This window comes from Eleutherodactylus coqui, chromosome 5, assembly GCF_035609145.1.
Source record: "Eleutherodactylus coqui strain aEleCoq1 chromosome 5, aEleCoq1.hap1, whole genome shotgun sequence".
In the NCBI taxonomy this organism is placed as follows: domain Eukaryota; kingdom Metazoa; phylum Chordata; class Amphibia; order Anura; family Eleutherodactylidae; genus Eleutherodactylus; species Eleutherodactylus coqui.
This window is the reverse complement of record NC_089841.1, coordinates 253,006,364-253,022,153: the sequence shown is the minus strand read 5'-3', so window position 1 is coordinate 253,022,153 and position 15,790 is coordinate 253,006,364.

Below are 15,790 nucleotides of genomic sequence, written 5' to 3'. Positions count from 1 at the left end.
AATGAGTTTAGATACATTTTATTCAGCTAGCCTGCCTGATTCCGAAAATATAATTTATATCAGGCCAGGACTTTAACACAACCAATAATGCTTATTAAAATATTTTTCGCAAAGTAGAATCTTGTAGCAGAAGTGTCTGTGAGAAATCAGCTTCTAGGTGAATGATTTTCCTTAGACTTCATTACAAGTAAATGGTCACATAATTTGGTATCTTTATGCTAATTCTAAACCACATGGACAGGTAGGGGAGAAGAAAGTAAGGGGGTTATTTATATCACCACTCTTGTCCAGGGTAGGGGAGACCATTTGCCTTTCTAAATGTAAATATTAAAAAGGCCACAGGCCTGAATGGGATTATACAGAGGATAATGGCCGCAAAGTGACCCCAGAAGTAACAGTGACCCCCACAGTGGCTCCAGTAATAATAGCGCCCCCCATAGCGGCACCAGCAGTAATGGTACACCCTATTGGCCTCTGGCCATACAGCATCACTAATGGCATTTTACTTACCCAGCTTGCAGCTCTGACCTCTTCCCTTGGCATCCATGCTGCGTACAGGATGGTACACACTGACACCAAAGGGAAAAGTTAGTAATTATAAGACTATATAGTATGTCGAAGGGAGAAGTTAGATGGCCCACCTCGGCATCCGCGCTGTATACAGGACGACACACACCAACACCAAAGGGAAAGGTTCAGTGGACACAGACTCTGGACTGCTGCCAGACTGAAGCTGCAGGCTAGGTGAGTGGAATGCCTGCACCGTGTCCTGGATAATCCAAAGCCAGCTACAAATCATGGAACTGATCGCATGTGTCATGTGACCTGCTATGCATCCTATGTCATACAACCTTGTTGCTAACTACAATGTGAAAATGCACATGCAAAGAGGCAACAATGGCCCTTTAAAATTGTTCACTGCCTCTACTGCGGTGTTTCCTGTTCTGTCCAACCTCTTGTGCTGGTCAGTCCTGCAACAGCAGAACTGAGGTTGTAGTTGCATACTGTAGCTCCTGACCCATTAGCACAGCACTGGTCCTACTATTGAGATGGCTCCATGACAGGTTATGCCCTAGCATGGAGGGGGAAGGAAATCTTCCCCTGACGTGAATTAGGAGGACTATCTGTGGACCAGCCAAAAAAGAGAGATGTGGGCTCACCTCACCAGCAGTAACTTTCAATGTTGCAGGAAGATCTGGCATCCAACAGGAGCTCCATCCTCAAGTAGCCGACGGCAAACGGCCAGATTCCATATGAGCAGAAAATAGAGATGGAGGGGAGCTGCTACCGTTAAAAATTTTCTTCTTTATTGAATAAAATAAAGCATACAGCTCACAAGTGCACGCTGAACGCGTTTCGGCAAAAGCCTTTGTCAACAGCTTTTGCCGAAACGCGTTCAGCGTGCACTTGTGAGCTGTATGCTTTATTTTATTCAATAAAGAAGAAAATTTTTAACGGTAGCAGCTCCCCTCCATCTCTATTATCTGTGGACCAATGTTCAGATAGTGTTGGGGTAGCCCTGTAATTGGAAGGTAGGAGCAATGAAGGAACAGTGGAACATACATGTGAGTAGTAGTCCCATACTACTAGTGACTTAAGCCCGAGGCATGGAGGATTTCCCAAAAAAGAGCCTGATAAGAGGGGAAGCTTCAGTGAAGTCAACTGTGAGAGCTGCAGTTGGACCTGCTACCAGTTCAGGCCTCAATCCAGCCGGGGAAGATGTGCTCAAGTATGCCAAGAGACTATGACTATGAGTATGAAGTATGCCAAGAGAACATCAGGCTGCAGTGGGTGAGACAGTCTCTTGTAGTTTGGTAGTTGCAGCTGAGAGGACTTTAGTGAGACAGCAAGTATTTCACCCTGGAGGCTCTCCTTCCCTAGATGCGGATCAAGCATGGGTAGTGCCAAGGAACCTGCTGAGTGTGCGCTTAGGAAGTAGTCTTGAGTGCAGCCACCATGAGATGCACTGGTGAGCTGCAGACAGTGACTGTGAGGTCCACTGCTTGGTCAGCTTGGGCTGAGGGAGAATGCCAACCCTGATTTAGAAGACAGAGGAAATGATTGCCATGACTTTGTGTATGCCTTCCTCAGTCAAGAACCCCTGGAGTGTATGGTCAAATGACATAAAGGCCAAACTACTGGGTTATTAGTCCCCCTCCTGAGTGTTGGGAAGCAGGCTATTTTGTGTTACCTGTCAAAGATTTTGTATATGTACCAAATCAAGTTGCAATGCTCATGTTTATTGAAATGAATTGTGTGTCTAAAAAGACGGTACCCATATTTGTGTGGACTTGGGCTAAAACTCTGTTGGTCACTTTGTGGCCCAGGGAGTATACTCCTTTGTGTAATCTTATGTAAGGTGCATGTAGCTCAATTGCAGCCAAGGGTAGTAGTAAGCAATCCAAGAAGCATTTATAGTGGCCACGGAGGTGCTGGGCAATATATATACCAGGTGAAATAGTGCAACCATGTAAATAGTGAACAGGCAGGCTAGACTCTAGCAGGGAGTAAGCTCTCTGAGACCCACTGTGCCATGGAAGGTCGGGCATTAGCTGACAGTCACTTTGGTGCATCCCGACTCTGGTGCATACTGTGTGGGCCCATTTTAAAGGATTGCACTGGAGAGAACACCGGAGAAGTGGCTGCTCTGTAAGCAATAACCATACTGCAAGAAAATTACTAAAACTATTGATCTGCGAGAATGTGTGATTTATTCAAGACCATCCCAAACAACAAGAAATTTTAAGGAGTGACGGATATGACTAGTTTTATTCCGTTAGTCCATTGATGCATTACACAGGACTGATTCATAGGCTACACCATTCTACTGTGTATAGACAGGGGTCAACTGCACTGCTGTAAGAAAAAAGTACATGAACAGAATATTAAATCCGTGTGTATAAGTATAAAAACTGGAATACTCCTTTAAAGTGTCCCAACACTTCTATTCTCCTGCCCAATCTAACATTGGCATGGAGAGGCCTCGGGTACATGGTGGGTAGTACAGTCGCCAAGGCAGTCTTAGAATAGCAAAAGAATCTCAAGTACTCACAATCAGAACAGAACCAGTACATGGGGCTCTCCTCGGCACTGTACAGCCCAGTGTACATCCTCATCTATAGATTTGTAGTGAAACTATCTTTTCCACCAAGAATTCGTATTGGCTCAGTATGAGAAGTATAGACATTTGTAAGGCAGTTGACGGAGTAAATTTAAAACTTCAACTTTTCATTATTGAACTCCAAGCTGCCAATCTTGGAGAATAATAATATAAATACACTTGAGAGGAAGTATTCTTTTACGTGTAATGCGGTAATTACAAAAATATAATTTAAAGTATTGTTTATTTAACCAGGTGATCTCAGGCATTGGCTACTGCATCCCTAACCACTGTTAACATATGAAATGACATTCAGAAATCTAGAGACTTGACTTATATTACTGTGTACTGTGATCAGAACCACAAGCTGCCTCTCGGAAATTAGAAAAATATCATCTATATACCTGAGCTACACATATATATATATATATATATATATATATTACGTAGTAAAAGTGGGGTTCCCCAAACTGATCAGATCCTTGATTTCATCCCTTTAAAAAGTTGCGCCCATTTCCAGAAATGTGTAAATAAAGCTACTGCTTGAGCACAATATAAGTTATGATAGCTGGAAATTGACATGTTACACTGACAGTTGACATGTAAAACTATATTCATGGCCGTAAATGAACAGAATAATAGAAATTTAATTAAACTATATAAGCTGTCATCATTTTTACATATTAAGGTTAAAACTTCTGATTTTGATTTTTAAATCTATTTCTCCAATAATGCAGAAGTCATTGACATGGAGCTTACGAACACAATGCGGCTCGGGGTCCCACTTGGCTACCAATGCCATTCTATCCAGGCAGATAAAACAGTTCTGGTTCACTACATTTACAGTTAGGGCCAGAAATATTTGGACAGTGACACAAGTTTTGTTATTTTAGCTGTTTACAAAAACATGTTCAGAAATACAATTTTATATATAATATGGGCTGAAAGTGCACACTCCCAGCTGCAATATGAGAGTTTCCACATCCAAATCGGAGAAAGGGTTTAGGAATCATACCTCTGTAATGCATAGCCTCCTCTTTTTCAAGGGACCAAAGGTAATTGGACAATGGAATCTAAGGGCTGCAATTAACTCAGAAGGCGTGTCCCTCATTAACCTGTAATCAATTAAGTAGTTAAAAGGTCTGGGGTTGATTCCAGGTGTGTGGGTTTGCATTTGGAAGCTGTTGCTGTGACCAGACAACATGCAGTCAAAGGAACTCTCAATTGAGGTGAAGCAGAACATCCTGAGGCTGAAAAAAAAGAAAAAATCCATCAGAGAGATAGCAGACATGCTTGGAGTAGCAAAATCAACAGTCAGGTACATTCTGAGAAAAAAGGAATTCACTGGTGAGCTTGGGAACTCAAAAAGGCCTGGGCGTCCACGGAAGACAACGGTGGTGGATGATCACCGCATACTTTCTTTGGTGAAGAAGAACCCGTTCACAACATCAACTGAAGTCCAGAACACTCTCAGGGAAGTAGGTTTATCTGTCTCTAAGTCAACAGTAAAGAGAAGACTCCATGAAAGTAAATACAAAGGGTTCACATCTAGATGCAAACCATTCATCAATTCCAAAAATAGACAGGCCAGAGTTAAATTTGCCGAACAACACCTCAAGAAGCCAGCCCAGTTCTGGAAAAGTATTCTATGGACAGATGAGACAAAGATCAACCTGTACCAGAATGATGGGAAGAAAAAAGTTTGGAGAAGAAAGGGAACGGCACATGATCCAAGGCACACCACATCCTCTGTAAAACATGGTGGAGGCAACGTGATGGCATGGGCATGCATGGCTTTCAATGGCACTGGGTCACTTGTGTTTATTGATGACATAACAGCAGACAAGAGTAGCCGGATGAATTCTGAAGTGTACCGGGATATACTTTCAGCCCAGATTCAGCCAAATGCTGCAAAGTTGATCGGACGGCGCTTCACAGTACAGATGGACAATGACCCCAAGCATACAGCCAAAGCTACCCAGGAGTTCATGAGTGCAAAAAAGTGGAACATTCTGCAATGGCCAATCACCAGATCTTAACCCAATTGAGCATGCATTTCACTCGCTCAAATCCAGACTTCAGACGGAAAGACCCACAAACAAGCAAGACCTGAAGGCTGCGGCTGTAAAGGCCTGGCAAAGCATTAAGAAGGAGGAAACCCAGCGTTTGGTGATGTCCATGAGTTCCAGACTTAAGGCAGTGATTTCCTTCAAAGGATTCGCAACAAAATATTGAACCAAAAAATATTTTGTTTGGGTTATGTTTATTTGTCCAATTACTTTTGAGCTCCTAAAATGTGGAGTGTTTGTAAAGAAATGTGTACAATTCCTACATTTTCTATCAAATATTTTTGCTCAACCCTTTAAATTAAACGTTACAATCTGCACTTGAATTCTGTTGTAGAGGTTTCATTTCAAATCCAATGCGGTGGCATGCAGAGCCCAACTCGCGAAAATTGTGTTACTGTCCAAATATTTCTGGCCCTAACTGTATGTCCTATATTATTTCTTACTACAAATTGTTAGAGCAGCTTTGAAAAAAAGGGCAGATTTCAGCTTTATTATATTATGCCTGTAGATGCATTAGGTGGAAGAGGAGAAATGCACTTTAACAAGAGTAATGTGCTGCAACAGGGGAGAGGGAAGAATGTGTCGATACAGACATTGGATAGGTTACTGCTGAGATGAAGAATGAAATGTTGTTCATAGAAATCAGATTCCAGCTTTAATAGAGTATTTAAAAGTTGAGGTGTTGACCCCTCATTCCAAACACGGAGCAGCGCTAGCAGAGTTAATACAGAGTTACTGTGAGAGTAAATTGGTCTGTTGTTCGGGGTTCACTGAATGGGCTACAGCCCTCGAGAGAAGTGTGAAGATCTAAGACTTGGAGGGGCTTGTGAGATGTCAAAGGGTGTTAGTAAACGACTGGAGAAGACAACGTCCGATGGTCATAGGTGCCGGCCGGGGCAGGATCATGACAGAAGTCTCCTGCAAAGGATTCAGTCATTCAAAGTGGCAAGATTGAGGTCGGGGCATTGGGTTGAATAAGTGTTACTGCCATCTCCCTGATCAGAGGTGTAACTTGAAGCTTCTGGGCCCCAATGCAAAACCTGTAACAGGGCCCCCAACTATAATGCTTTCTTCATAGTCCTGGGCTCCCTATAAGGAGAAGAGAGGCCTTATGGGCCCCCTAAGGCTCCTGGGCCTGGGTGCAACCGCATCCCCTGCATCCCCTATAGTTACGCCCCTGTCCCTGATACTAGGGCACATAGAACAATCAAGGGAAGCCACTAAGGCCACTGCAACTATGTGTGCTGTGCCTCTCGAGATGGAGATGAACTGTTGGATATTTGCTATTGTAACAATAAAGTATTTGCACCCTCTTGTGAAATGATCCACAGTTGCCAAGTGCACTATTATCTCCGTGTGTTTCTTCAAGTGGGGCAGCACATCATAGCATTCTCTGAAGCACACAAAACTAAACCCTTTGGCTGGATTCACACGTGGCGGAATTGCCACGAGGAAATTCCGCCTGCAATCTTAAGCCTGAGACTAAGCAGCAAAGTGGACGCGATTTACAAAAATCTCATCCGCATGCTGCGACCAAGCCACGCTGAGACTGTCACGCTGTGCGGAACTTAAAGCTGCGACATGTCAATTGTATTGCCAATTCCTCTGCAGGCTCTCTTGTCTCCATGCAGAGAGATGGTCAAGCCCGAAAAAGACGCTTTTAAAACCTGCGCCGAATGTCTCAGGAATTCAGTTGTGGAAATCTAGCGGAATTTCTGTGCGGTCCTGCTGCGGACATTCTGCGGGATTTCCACCCCGTGTGAACCCAGCCTTAGTGTGGCTTTACACCAGCATATACCCATTTGCACACGCTTTAGTGCAGCGTATCTACGCTGTAAATGAATCTTTTTTTACTCACATATTGGCATATTGTACAGTACTTTTATCGCACACAATGTAGAGTTTTTTGAGACACAACCACATCCCATCCTCTTTGGCCTAATGAGTTCCAGATGTGCGCACCTCCCATAGACTTCTATGGGGACCTTTGGTGTGCAAATGTGCACAAGAGTAGAGCATGCTGCATTTTTTTTGGTGCACGTGAAATGCGGGGGAAATGTGAATGAAACTATTGAAATCAATGTGATCTATTAGCTGCGTATTGAGGGCGTAAATCTTGCACATGCAGAAATGCACGCAAATACATACGTCAATTAAGGTTGGGACAACGTAAACCGATATATCGAAATATCGATATATCACTAATGCTTTGGCAATACTTTTCATGGATATTGTGATGTCCGATATATCGGTAACATCGATATAATATGGATTTTTGTTAAGAAGCAGCCTGTCTTGCGGTCCGGTGACCAGATCTTCTTTCTTTACATTCCGCCCTTTCCTTTGTGTTGTACAGGATGTAGTTTTGCTCGAGGTACTAATGAACGTATAAACAAGTTCTAGAAACTTTTGGAAAGTGTCAGGTGACTCTTTGTCACCAATCAGGTTTGCTCCAGGCAAAATGACTCTCAGGATAAGTGGGGTCTTCGGCCCCTCCTCCACATGTGTTTGTTCATGGCGTTAGATGCAGGCTCTGAACGCTTGTGTCTAATGCGATGGCTGTGGGCAACGCTGCCTAAATGAAAGCATTTCCACATGCAGATAGAGGGCTGCGCTGAACGCATGAAGGTCGCGTCCAGAAAAGGAGACGCGACATGTCGTGCGTTCAGCATATAACGCAAACGCACTGCCCATAGAAAAGATAGGAGACCCATCTAATGCAATTACAATTGCGTTCGGGGCACTGCACTCGCGTTACCAGGCCCTGCATTGTTTACAAGTCGCCATGGAGACCGTTAGTCCCTCAGCGGCAACTTGAAAAAGTGCAGGGCACGCAGCCCCACAACAAAAAGAGATCATGCTCACATCCCGTCAGGTCCAGCGGCCAGCTTCTGGAGCATGTGAGCAAAAAATAATATTTCTTGGCTCATTAGATAACGATTATTGGGGCCAATGATAAAAAACTTCTTTTCCTATACTTAATTTTAATTCTATGTTTCATCTGTAATTCTTTATTCTCATTTGTAACTTTAATATATTTTCCTGTTATTAATAGTTAGAAGTTAATAAGAAATTCAACAGTTTAAAGTTTTAAAAGTAAACTATATTTTGTTGTTGATTGTTGCTTTATTACCCCGGACCTGTTTTATTTTTATACGGCATTTAAAAAAGTCGATATATCGAAATATCGATAGTTTTCCACCGATATTGTACAATAATCGATAGTTTGTTCAGCGATAGTCGATACTATCCACTATCGATATGTTTGTGTCGATGTCCCAACCCTAATGCCAAATGCTTTTCCTTGGGTCACACTCACAGAGGTCCAGGAAATCCTAAATATGGAGGATTGTATATTGAGGTTGTCTCGCTGGAGAGCCATTTCTGTATCTGCTTGAAGAAAGGAGAGAACTCTGGTCAACAGTTACTTTCTTCAAAAAGCATGGGTGCACTACACAGACACCCATTGATTGATGGTCACTGTGTAACCCTGCAGTGTGAATCAGCAAACCTTTTTTTGCCTGAGGGGTTAATAACTGATCCTTCCGCATCCCATTGGTGGAAAGCTACCCACCAATGGGCAGCCAAGCATTATAACTATAGTCACTCTTGAATTTGTGTCCAAAAGAAAGGAAGGGTGGAGCGACTACTATAAGGTATGTAATCCTAACAGCAAAATAGCTCTTGTGAGAGAGTTAGTAGGGTGCTGCCAGCCTAATTACCATCATTGTGGGCAACAGGGCATGAAAGTGCTAATCGTAAAATAAAGAAAATCATGGACTGCAGGCGCAACCCTTATGAGATAAAATACATTTAGACAAAGAAATTAACCTGATTCTTCTTTACTAATTAATTGTTTCAAAGCGATCACATATATGATGCGTTTCGGGGACACAGCCCCTTCCTCAGAAATGGCTGGATAGAGTATGTATACAACTCCAACAAGTGCTTCTCCTTTTACCCAACCAGCCGCTCCTCGTTTCTGAGCCACACTCGCTCCTTAACAACCAGCAGGCATGTAAAGCAGTGCGTCGCAAGTAATGTCTGCCCTGCGTTAGATCCCGCTACGACTGAAAAATAGCGTCTTTTCAGTAGACGGTAATTGGATTGGCAGCACTTTACTAACTATCTCACAAGAACTATTTTACTATTAGGATTAGATCCTTTATAGAAGTCGCTCCACCCTTCCCTTTTTTTTCTGATTCCTTACGGATCGTTTCTCAGGACTCCGGCACCGTATCTCTTCAAGTACTCTATCCAGCTATTTCTGAGGAAGGGGCTGTGTCCACGAAACGTGTCCTATATGTAGCGGCTGTTAAGCAATTAATTAATAAAGAAGAATCGGGTTAATTTCTTTGTCTAAATGTGCTTTACATCATATGGATTGCATCTACAGTCCTTGATTTTCTTTCTTTTACGATTAGTATTTCCTTAATTTATATGTCTTGAGTAGAGATTAGCTATAAGGATTATTTAAAGAGAAGAGATGAGTTGGTATGCGAAATATGTAATAATATAGAGTACAGGAGGGAAATATGGTGACAGAATGCAAAAATCAAGATAACTGAAATCTCACATATAATACAAGTTGGCAACAGAGTGGGAAGTTATGGAAAAAGGTTAGTCAATACACAATAGTAATGGTTATGGTCATGAAGAAAAAGCAATACATATATGCTGTATATATGGGGCATGCATAAACAGATTAGTGCCTGGGGGGTTATAATCTTGGAAGCAGGAATTTAGAGGAGCATGAAGACTTGTGATCAATGTCTCACATTCACAAACGTATTCACATTCATTAATAGGAATATCATGTGCAACCACAATATACTCAACACGGAAACATGGGGGAGCTCACACAGTCATATGGAGTTAATGATGTGGGTTGACATTTGGGTATCTTTCGAATCCCATGCAATCCAATCTCGATGAATAACAGAACATTCAAATAATAATGGCATCATTTCACGATTTTATACCGTGTGCAATTCATATGGAAGAATCAACTATTTATAGTTTGCTCTATCAACGGAATTTGGGCATTTTTAGAACCAAGTAATTGCATCATTTATAAGATTACAATTATCTTTGACTATTTCCGCATTATACGAATGTGTGAATGTTTTAGGAAGGAATAATCTACAGTATATATCATCCACTAGGGTTATTTTCAGATAAAGTTATTTTTTTTAGACTTACTCCTATTAGCTGGTAATATGCCAAAGTTTAATTAGATGGAAACCCGTGTAAGAAAAAACAAAATGTAACCAAAATGTACACAGTTTACAATGCTTTAATGTATTTTTCTCCTCTTCCCACAAACTTATTGGGATGAGCAACAATCATTGTGACAGTAGGGCTGTTTTCACACCGGCGTTAGGGTCAGTTCATGGTTTCCATTCCTCTGCTCCATTTTTGGAGGAAACTAAAATAAAAGTTTCTGCTTAATCCCCATTAATTGCAATGGAGTTTTAAAAGATTCTAAAGCAAACGGAAAGGCTTCTGGTTGCTTCCATTCCATCAGGTTTGCCTTTTTTGAGGGGGAGGAAATATAATGCTGAAGACTGCCCTATTCTTGCATCCAAAAAAATGGAAACCTAATAGAAGTGCTCTGAAGCCTTTCTGCTGTTTTTTGAAATTCCATTGAAATCAATGGGGAAAAAATGTTACCGTTTTTTTCTGTTTTATTTCAGTTTCTCTCCTCTAAAAATGGAGACAGAAACTTCGAACTGACCCTAACACAGGTGTGAAAGCAGCCTTATTAGAAAATGTAAAAGCACAAAATATGCCCAGATGTCATTTCCTGTTGATGATAACGCCAAAATGCCATTGATGCGTCACTGCAGTTGTTTACACTGTACACATGAGTTTTTTCTTTTACCATATGAGTACTATTGGATATTGCCAGTAACTGACTCCTAGATGCTCTTACAGGAGCTGCCACATGGAGTGTATCTAGTATAGTCATCAAAGCTGTGATTATAGAAGGTAATGAACTAGATGGTATGGATAATATACACTTACTTTACCCAAGTTAACGTTCAATGTTGAAAACCGCTGTTTTTGTAATTTCATATGATTGCTGCTCATATAAATTCATTCTAAAGAAGAAAAATGGAATTTATGTTTTCAATGTTTGAAATGTGCTCAGTTCCTGCCCTACTGTAAAACCACAGAATGGGCTGGTACAAATTCTTATGTAGTGTGTACATGGCCAGTATTTGCCTAGTGATGAGATTAAGTTGGGGCTTGTTCATATACAGGGGGTGGACAAAAATATGGAAACACCATAAAAAATGCATGCCTTAAATTACATAGGATTATAAAGCATATTTCAATAAGACATGTAGAGACCGATTTTAAGTGGAGGTAATATGACACGGATGCTGCCAGGCTGAAGTGAACATCTTCCCAAACAACATGGCTCTATTGGTTAGGGGTTTGAGCCATTCAGCTGCTGTTACCAGCTGGTTCCCAAAATCACCCAGAGCAGGTCAAGAGGTGGAGTTTTCAGCCAAGCAGGGCTCAAAAGGGCAGCTCAGCACAAATGATTATAATAATAATAATCTTTATTTGTATAGCGCCAACTCATTCCGGAATAAATTATTAAAATCCCATGCATTTTGTATGGTGTTTCCAAATTTTTGTCCACCCCCTGGATATCTTAGGTGAAGTATCATTTGCTTTTGCCTTAAAAAAGAGCCTGCTGGATGGGTACAACGGACTCCTATGTGAAACTTATGGTTTTCAATTCTGCAAGGCATTAAAATCAATGGCCACATAATGGATCTGGTAGGAGCGTAGCATGCAATGCTCCTGCTAGGCAACGTAAGTGGGTGAGTTAAAACATTCCAGCTTTAAAGCTGGGTGCTGTTGTAGTAAAAAAAAAAAAAAAAAGTGGCATGACTGATTTCCACTTAAAACAATGGGATCAGTTGTGCCATTAATTTTCCCTCTAGAGAAAACAACAAAAGAACAGCATTTCATAGTGCAGATCTGTGGTGCTAAATAAGAAATAATGGTACCTGAGTGCTGAAAGGGTAAGCAATGGGGTGCCTGAGTACCCAAAAGGCAAGCAATGGGGCGCGTCCTGGTAGCAGCAGCCTTCCCAATCTGGATAGACAAAGCATCTGTTGCAATGCATAAAAGAAGGAAATGAGGGCAATGGGATGGAGGAATCAGGTAGGAGGAGACCTTGCGGTCAATGCGTTCCAGCCTTTTAAAGGTCCATTCAGCCTTGCGTTGCTTGAAGTGTAGGAACCTATTAGAGATCATGACTGGGATTTATTCGACTAGCGTAATATAGAGGTCTCCCCCTGCCTGATTCTTCTCTCCCAGCGCGCCATTGCCCTCACTTCTTTTTTCTATGCATTAGTTTCCCTCTTACATTTATATAATAAGATGGAGGTAACTGGGCCTGACCATCATATAGAGTTGATGAAAGCCTGATTTGTTCTTTCTATCGAGAAGCACATATATGCTTTGTCACATACATGACATACATTACATTCAGTTTATCATCATAAAAAGGAAAACCAGTCACATTTGAGCACATACAAAGTGCCAATCACAGTGTAAGCAGCAGTTTATGATACATATCAGAAATATCCCAAACCTAGATTAGTATACTTTGGCAGTTTGTATTTCACCAGAGGCTACATGACCCAGTTCAGAGGCCATGAGAAACCACAAGAAGAAAGTGAAGAGTTCTTACCAAATAATAACAACCAAAATCAAACAATCTTGTGATTGGCATGGGTAATTTGTAGCCGTCAGCTAAATCATGCAATATGGACTTAATGGTGATATTATTACTTCTGGTATCCCATGGACATATGTTATCATGCAGTAATATGAATTGTACATTCAGCATAAACAATATACATGAATGCCGCCGTTAGACTGCATAAAACCAGCATTTTAATACAATTACAAAGTGGTATATTTGAAAATATTTTCCCCTTAAATGCCACTCGGCATCAAAAATATCTCGATATTCTAATTACAAAATAAACACTCAAGTAACAATAAATAAAGTGCCTCACTTAACCGGACTGTCGTCCACCAAATAGCTATAGAGGATACAGAAGCCTTAGGGCCTTTTTACATGGAAAGATTAATTATCATTCAGCGTACACGCGGCCAACGATTGAACGCCGAATAATAATTCATTCACTTATTCTGCAGGCATAAAAAACCAATGATATCGCCTATATAAAAAGGCAGTCGTTCATCTATGAAGGAGCGATAATCCTTGGGACGGCTGTCGTATACTGTCTGACAATCATCCCATGTAAAAGGACCCTCACCTGAACCCTGATGGGAGCTAGAGGTCCCTGGCTACATAGCAAAACAGTATTATACACGGCATGTGACAGTAGGGGGCCTATTATTGAATTTGCATTGCGGCCCGGAATTTTTAAAGGGGTTTTCCAGGCAGTGCCAGCATACAGTGGAAGACACTGCTCCCGCCCCTGTTTAGTGGCCAGTGCTTGTAATTGCAAGCTGAGGTCCCATTGAAATCAATGAGAGCTGAGCCTGCTATTATGAGCCACTGCATAGGGGTTGGAGCAGCAACTTCCAATCCAATCCCGGTGTACGCTGGCACAGGCACCCGACGCTGTCTGGAAAGCCCCTTTAAGATACACTTCTAACTGACCGTTTCCTTGTCTGTATACATTTTTGTCAGTTACAAATAATAATAGTTTGATATAGTTGACAGATAATCTACATTGTCTACTTCTATTTAGCTGCATGACATTTCCTATAAGACCCTTATAATACGACAGGCTCAAGTATACAGAACTATTCCATTTCTGTACACTTTAAAGTGCGATATTTCCTAATTCGTAAAAAGGTGATTCTCTTGTTGGAGTGGTTTCGAAAACTTTTGAATAAGCAGAACAAGCAGACTGGACTGTCCAAGTGTTAGGTGCCCGGCACGTCATACGGCGGCTGGTACCTAACCCTTGAGAGCCATGTCTGCTGATGAAATTGCAGTCATTGTTGGAAGATTCTTGGAGGTTCTTCCCATCATTCATCTTTGTCTTATGAGGAGAAGCCTCTGGGACAGAGGATAGTAAATATTTAATATAGATTAAATTGCAATGTGATCTAGTATGGTTCATTCACACTATGATTTTTTAATGTGCTTTGTATATGATGTGCTGACTGCATTTCTGGCCTAAAATACACAGTAGAAGAAAAGATCAAGTATTGACATGGCTGTCTCTTTTACTTGATCTGTATCATGCTAATCACAGTAAGAATGCAGGACCAAACAGTCCTAGTGAGTTGCTCCTTAGCATGTGGCTGAGCGGGTTAGCTGTGCTGGTTTGGAGATCAGTGATACCAAAGTCACCATGCACTTTACATATTGGATTCTACTAGTTGATGGATTTTGACTGCAGCTCTGTGAACAATCTGTAGGCACATTACTCCAGGATCTCACCAGCTCTTCCATCTGGTCATATTCAGGACTGTAGGGACTATATTTGTATTAATGAGTTAAATAGGTCACAAGGTTCAAATAATGGATTCGTTCTCACAGCTTCATAAACATATGGAAAGTCCAATGAACATGCTTATTTTTCGATGAGTTCTGCTTCTACATTCATCAGTTCCTTGTATTAGCATGAATTATCGGGTCCTTAAAGGGGTATTTCCATCTCGGCTTTTCATCGTCAAGATGAGAAACTGTTGCTATGGTTAATGGCCACCCGGCTGGTAACTATGAAAACAGCCGAGCGCTTCAGCACAGTGCTGTTACCGTAGCTCCCATTGAAGTGAATGGGAACTATGGAAACAGAGTAGCACAGCAGCTACTCTATTTCCGTAACTTGGGGAGTTACAGAAACTTCAATAAGAGCTACGCTAACAGCACTGTGCTAAAGCTCTCAACGGTTTCCAAAGGTAGTTGGAAACAGAGGGTCGGCAATGTAAAGCTAAAATGGGGATACCCCTTTAACTAATACAAGATACCTTAAACATATATGGTACACATATTGCTCACATTGCCGCATGCTACTGGCAACATTTTGACAGGATGTATAATAAAAGCTGTGAGCACTATATGTGATCACACTGTTTGAGGTAGATCTTTTGTTGTTTATTAGAACCTAAAACATATGATAATAATTGATATACCTTTACTGGTGCGGGCTATACCTTTAGCAATGAGTCAACTCAAATGAATGGATCCTGCAAGTCAACATGCCTTCTGCATGAAACTAAGACCTGGTTCCTGCCACAAAGTTGTATTTTAAAGACACATTATCTTTTAAGAGAAAAAGGGAGAAGCAGCTACTCTTGAGAACATCTCTTCAATTTTTACAACATGCTAGCATCATCCATGGATCTCACAAGTGGCATTACCATCCACACATTATCCTATACAGATGTATGTCGTCTATATATCAGCCAATGATCCATCCATTTATCTATCTATCTATCTATCTATCTATCTATCGCATATCTATCTATCTATCTATCTTAGTTATTGCAGTAGTGCTGTGCTTGTTTGATACAATCTAATGTGATTTGTGTGTTTTCCATAGGACTGCAGGTATATCTAGCAAGTTGTTTTATCTCAACAATGTAAAGAAGAAAGAGTTAACTA